We start from the raw sequence: 6,890 nt of genomic DNA on the forward strand, positions 1-6,890 counted from the left end.
GCTTTTAGGGGGGGGGGGGGGGGGTCCCATTTAAAATAGTAACACTTAAAAAATTATATGCACTAAGGAAATTTATGATAATACTTTAGAAGTAAAAATAACCCATTTCATTTATACTTCACAATTGATATGCACTCTGTTTTTTTATCGTAAAATATCTACATCTGCTAATATTTTTAAATTATCACAAGGAGGGAACCTCTAATTCCCAACCGATTTCGACTAGAGTTTTTTGAGAAGAAAAAAAGACTGGAACTTATTTTGATGTGGGAGAACCATTTTACTCAAATGGTATATTAAAAACTGAAGAAAAATTGTGGAATGAGTTACTGGGCTGCTATTAGTTCTGTTGGTTTGGTGGCAAGGCCATAACCATATGGAAATAGGGGATCATTTTGTGGATTGCCGACATTCATCAGAAGCTGATAGACAGTCGTCATCCAAGTGCGGGCAAGTTTCCTGTGAAACCATAGTTGCTGTAAGGAATGTCAGCAATCCCTTGGCCTTCAGTCCCCAGAAGCCAAGCAGCCACCGGTGCTTCCATTTTAAGGTTCGACTACAACTGAGCGCCCGAAAATGATTATGAAAACATTTCACAGATTCACACGCTTTAGTTATTGTACTGTAACCTGGTTCAATGGTTCAGATATTGTCAAATCTTTGCTATCTCCAACATACTCTGAGTACGGTAGTTCACCCATGGTGACAATAGCATAAGAGAAGTCATTGGAGTATAAGAATTACCTGTCGGTGTTTTCATTGTATATAAATTATCTGCTGGGATCTACAGTGTTCGTGACGGCTGTTAGTATTGTAGTACCGCACCCATGATGACAATAGCATATCAGAAGTCATTGGAGTATAAGAATTCCCTGTCGGGGTTTTCATCGTGTATAAATTCTCTGCTGGGATCTACAGTGTTCCCGACGGCTGTTAGTATTGTAGTACCCCACCTATCAAACAAGACGAATCGGATGAATTTTCCATATCTGGTTCTGAATTCTTAATAGACTCTTGATTTTATGTAAATTAAGATTTATGATTCTAATGTTTAGAGCATACCAACTGTTGAGTTTCCAGAATGGCCATTTCCATTTTATCTTCCATCCTTCACATTGTTCGTAAATATCTTTGGTATGACTTCTTGCCACGAGTATCTTTTGTGCTTTCACGGAAAGAGGACCATGCTTTAGAAATACTTATGATTTTCTCACATCTTCCTTGGCCAATTCTCTATGCTCATGTTTGAAGAAAATTTGCTCTAAGTAAACATTTTCCAGTGATTATCAAAGGGAAATGGGATAAATTCATGCTAAGAAGTGTCTGATTATCGACCTGACTTCCAAGTTTACTTACCAAGGATCGATCAGCCATTGGATTCTCGCAGTCCTACGATAAATTTGACCATCAATATACTCTCTGCAGAATCGTCAATTCTGCATATTGGCATCACATTTTCCTTCACTAGTCAGGACAGATCATTATCGAATTCAACGAACTTGTATGGAAGCATGACGTTCGAAAGATCAGACAAGATCATGTCTTTAGTTCACAAATAGATACCTCATATGAACACATTTTAGAGTACCGACAACGTTGATTCCAGCTTGAACTGAATAAGTATAGTTAACATATGGCTGCAATGTTATTCGATCAATACCTCCGAATCTGATATGACAAAACCCTGAAATACAACACACAGAAACAGTCTAAACTTACAAAATTAAGGAATAAGTTGCATAAAAAATGCAATTTATGAAGAAATGCTTACTTTGAATTTGAGCTGGTTCTTGAGGTATCCTCTGATGAGATTATAATTAGAATGCGTCTTAGGATACCATACTAGTTGCAACCCCCTTTTGAATAGAATCAAGATCGTCAGGCACAGGGATGTTTGTTTAATCCATTCCAGTGTATGATATTATTTTACTTATCAATACCATTAATTGTGCCACCATCTCCCACAAAGTGCTTCGCAAACCCTGTAACTATTATCCTTCTTGGTCGAAAATCAATCATATCAGTTGAATTTACCATCAGAATGCAATAGAAAATTCATTGATAAATCTTGAAGCTGCCATAGATTTGGTATCGGTTATACAAATCATTTTTATCCATTTTGTTAACATTTTGTCTCTGTGTACTGAGGAGAAAAAGAGCTCGACATGTACATTAATGAAGCAAGGAGGTCAACTTCTTTCGAATATCAATATGGATTCTCGCAATGCAATGTAACTAGTCTTTCATATCGATCCTTTTTTTGTTATGTGGATGTTAATCTTTGCTGGCTAGGATTCATTGCAAAATCTATGGGAAGATAATTTCCGAGATAGTCTATAACCTTATCAATATTACTAGTAGAGAATGAAGACGGGTGCACTCCCTTCAACAATCGAAATACTCTCTACAATATCACAAATACCATCCAACTGTCTCGCGAAATGAATATTATTTGGGAAACTTTCAAGTTTTACCTCAAAAATTGTACACATACCAAGTAATGGTTAGATTTTATGGAAAATTGTAATATTCGAGTATTTCAATAGTTTCTTTTACAAGTGGTCAATTTTGCCGAATTTCCATGAAAGTTGCAATATGTTTAAAGGACGTCTTCCATTGGCGACTTGGTGGTATTTCCCTAATCCTAAATGGATATAAATTAAGGGAAATGCTATTCTGCTAGGGTTAGGGTCATTTATATAGACACTGGTCAGACTCTTCGCATATAAGGGGGGATGGGTATTGTTTTTTGGCCATTAAAAAAATGGGGTGGGCCTCCTTGCACGAGAGTATTCTGGACTCTGGTAGAATAGCATTTCCCATAAATTAATGTTTACGCAATCCCGTTGAATTAAAATTTTAAATTCTTGCATATCACGTAGTTTTGTAATAGAGTTTTTAGTTGTTCCATAATTGTATGTATGTATTGTACAAACTTGAAGATGGTCATGAAAAAAATGAAGGTAGAAATTGTACTATTTATGCTGTTTGGTTCCATTCTTTAAAAATTCATTTACAATCACATTATCTCGGTAAAATAATTTTGAAAACGTGAATTTATAATTTTTTTTCCTACTTTTTAATCATACATACTTCAAAAGATTAATTTTTGCTAAGCTTATTTTCTAAAAATTTCTACCAAACAAGACATAAATAATGGAAATTACTTGTATTTCTATTCTACCATCACTTCTAGTTTAATTCCTAGCTCAGACAGTTGCTCTAATCTCCATTAATCTGACGTAGGTACCTACCTTATCTATTCTTGGAATTCTTCGAATACTAATTAAGTCTTGGGTCTTCATTAACTTCATTTTTTCATATATTTCTTTTAAAATGTTCATATTAATTATGTACATAGTTTATTTAAGAGTAAAAATTATCACGTCATTACGTTATTCCTCGTAACAAAGTTGATATTTTAAATTGAAACATTAAGACTTGATTGTTTCGCCTAAAGCTTAAATAAACAATTGACTTTTGATATTGTTGTTAAGAAACGAGTTAATGTCTTGAAGGACAAGTTAAAAATAAAATCTAATATCGTTCAAGTATCAAACCTCTGTTGATAAACTTATAAATCATTTATAAATTTTTATAAATGGTCAAATTTCATTTTCAACTATATATTTCAATTGATCTACAAGTATTTTCTATCGTTCATTTTTATCTACTTATAAATTAAATAGTATATAAAATCCTTTCCAAACAGTTTAAAAAATAATTAACATATAAGGGCTTGTGCTGTTGATTTTTTTTTTTCACAAAGTTAATATTTTATGACGGAAATATAAAACTCAATACTATTATAATATACTGAACTAGATATAAATATAATTCACTTTACTTAACTAAAAAAAGACTTACAATAAATTTGATGACTGTACTATTTAATCTTATAATTTTTTAAAATAATAAATACCATGCTGTAACTTTAAGATGACTTTAAATAATTTGTCATATTAATTGTTTGATTTATTTAAAGAAGAAAGTAGAAAAATTTTGACCGTTATTTTCAAACTCGGGTTCCATGTAAGAGAGATGAAGTCAAATATAGTGGCTGAAATTGATCTCCAACGATTGAAATTCTCATTTTTTATGACTGAAAATATAGCTCAAACAAGGGCGAATAACATTCCGCTTAACAAATATGTTATCTTGTAAGATGATAAATTTTTAGAAGTTCATAAACCTTTGGAAATTGAAAGGTAAAAGAGACAAACATTTCTTGAATGAGTAATGTATCTTGGGGAGTTATTTACTGCCAAACTAAGAAATCGAGAATTTCATTGTCCAAATCTATTTTTGGATTAGGCTAATTAGTCGAGATCATGGGTGGAAAATTTTAATTGGTATGCCACGTGGCCAGTTGTTAGGCTTGGATTAACCTAATGCAAGAAACGAATTTATTTAAGAAATGATGACGATCGCACGTATTAGGGTAAAAAATTGCTTGCTCTAAGCCGCTTAATTAATAATTACACAACCTCTAAATATTTTTCCTCGTTGCGTTCAAATCATGCTTGTAGATAAAGTTGGGTTAGAGTACGACTTTTCGGTGCATGTTCTGGAACATAATATTTATTTGTATTGAATAGTAGTACAATAAACATGATTTTAATTTCTTTATTTATTTTAATGTAACTTACCAAACAGACTTCAATGTACAAGTATGGAAAGGAAAATACAACATTAGTGGACTCTGTATTAAAATATAACGATGAGAAGTTATATAATATTATTTTTTATTTTTTATTTTTTATTTGGATAGCTGCTGTTAACAAGGTTGATTGTAGAAATTGGAACCAAAGACTTGCAGAGCTAGCCTGGGCTAGGCAGCTGCCTAGGGGCCCAAAAAATTAAGGCCCGTTTTTAAAAATAAAAGTCCAAATACTTTTATAACATAATTGTGGATAAAGTCATTAATCTCAAACAATATTAATGGATGTGCGAATGTCTATTGAAAAAGGACGAAACTCGGGCCCTACCTACCACTCACGTCATTGGCCTAGGGTGGGTTTTTGGCCAATTTTTTATGCAAGTGAGTCTTGCATGGGACCCACCTACTAAGAGGGTCAGTAGGGGTTCTGGTAAAACATCAAAACTGATTGAAAAATATGTGTTGAAACAGGTTGATTTCAATAATTTAGTTGTTGATTTTAAAAGTTGAACCCCAACCTTAAGGTCCCCCATTGCCCTGTCCCTGGAGATCGTGAAAGAGGTTAATCGCGGGATATGTCCCAACAAGTCAGGAAACAAGAACTGCCTCTACACTGGTGCCCACAAAGAGTCTCAATCCATATTTCAAGAATCGGACCCTCACACTGCGACTACCAACAAGATTGAATATACCTCAACATTGTCCTTTACACCACTGTGATATGCCCCGGGAGGCAATTTAGTTGTTGATTTTTCACCTATAATCGGAAGAGTAAGTTCAAAATGAACTTTCGAAAATATTAGTTATTGAGTGTAATTTTATTTCGACCATTTTCAAAAAGTTCCAAATAAAATTTTGACCTATGGAACATATAAAGAATTTGAATTACTCCTATTAATAAAATTGATCATATACAATAGAACGTTCAAGGGTTTATAAAGTTTGTCTAACTAAATCTATTATCGACACACGAATTTTCGACCTTATGAGCTTAAGTTAGCCTACTTCTTGTAACTTCTAGAAAAAAAAGAAAATTATAAGTGAAATTCACTTGAGGTAGAAAGATGAAAAGACCCACATTTGAGCACTTCCTGAAATAAAACATTAATAATTTCAAATCAAGAAATTAAATAACTCATTTGACATCCCAATACATTTGAAAATTAGGTGCCTTAATTAATAAAAATTCTACTTGTCTTTGATATAAGCAATGGGACTGAGTTGCAGAATTCAAGGGCGGCGTCCATTTAGGCCCTCGGGGCGGCAAGACTTTGAAGAAATTGTGGATTCTCGAGGATTCCTACGTTTTTTCTAAACAAATTAAATTAGTAAACACACACGTGCACATAGACACGTACTAATCCATGACACATTTTTGGACCATGCTAGATACTATTGGGAAAGAAAAATGAGATAAAATTTTATATACTTTGATTCTTTGGAGAGTAGAACTTAATAGTATTATGTATCGAACGTGTTCATCGACTTGTAAAGAGGGCGTTTCTTGTAAATTATAAGCGAATTAGGTGTCATCACCATACATATAGATATGTAAGGCGAAAAATGATATAAAAGTGAAATATTCTTTTCGCAACATATTTATTTTCATATACTCACAATTTATCAATATTTAAAATCGACTTGAGAATTGATCTAAAAAAGTAAAGGGTCAAAGGTTGATAAATAATATCGATCACTCTATTGCACCATTTACCACGTTTCATTTGTTATGAGTATTTCTTATCGATGCGAATATTTTCTATTGCCATAAAATATGGAACGGTAGTGACCTCTCCACTTTTTAAAGGTGGAAAGAATGAAAAGAAGGTAAGAAGAAAAGATTTGAAGTGATTTTATTTATTATTATTATTTTTTAAAATTATCTTTTAATGCGTTGGTTGAAGAGTGGGTAGCAAGTCAATTGTCATATTGTGGTCAGTTAGGATTGAGTCGGTTACAACAACGAGCTCAGCTCCTTCAAGCTTGTTTGGACCTTTGATTTGACCTCAGGCAATTATGGACTCGATCCTAGCTCATGGGTCTCGAGTCAAACTATTCACGAGTCAAACGAGATTTAAGTCTCAAAACAAGCCCAACTCTCCCATCAGCAGAGTTTGATCAAGCCGAGCTGGCAGATTGCGAGTGCTTCGCCCTGTTTGTCGTCCTTATTGTCGACAAGACATACTTATTATAGTCTCAATCGTCTTGGAAGCCTCACAAATGGGTATTT

The 6,890-nt window shown here is 33.5% G+C and overlaps 1 protein-coding gene and 2 pseudogenes across 7 annotated transcripts in view; 1 reads left to right on the forward strand and 2 right to left on the reverse strand.

Moving 5' to 3' along the window:
* The window catches only part of LOC111405867 (putative pentatricopeptide repeat-containing protein At1g02420), a 5,877-nt gene extending 4,870 nt beyond the window's left edge, over window positions 1-1,007 (forward strand). For 5 of the 7 annotated variants that reach the window (XM_023034940.1, XM_023034943.1, XM_023034944.1 and 2 more), the window contains one exon: window positions 192-1,007. The gene's annotated coding sequence lies outside the window, so the exon portion shown is untranslated. The remainder of the gene's footprint in view (window positions 1-191) is intronic. The other 2 variants (XM_023034942.1, XM_023034941.1) reach the window with 2 other exon arrangements.
* Window positions 188-851, reverse strand: LOC111406676 (annotated as a pseudogene).
* On the reverse strand, window positions 188-2,037 carry LOC111406677 (annotated as a pseudogene).
* Between the last annotated feature and the right edge of the window lie 4,853 nt (window positions 2,038-6,890).

This window comes from Olea europaea, chromosome 12, assembly GCF_002742605.1.
Source record: "Olea europaea var. sylvestris chromosome 12, O_europaea_v1, whole genome shotgun sequence".
Taxonomy (NCBI): Eukaryota; Viridiplantae; Streptophyta; class Magnoliopsida; order Lamiales; family Oleaceae; genus Olea; species Olea europaea.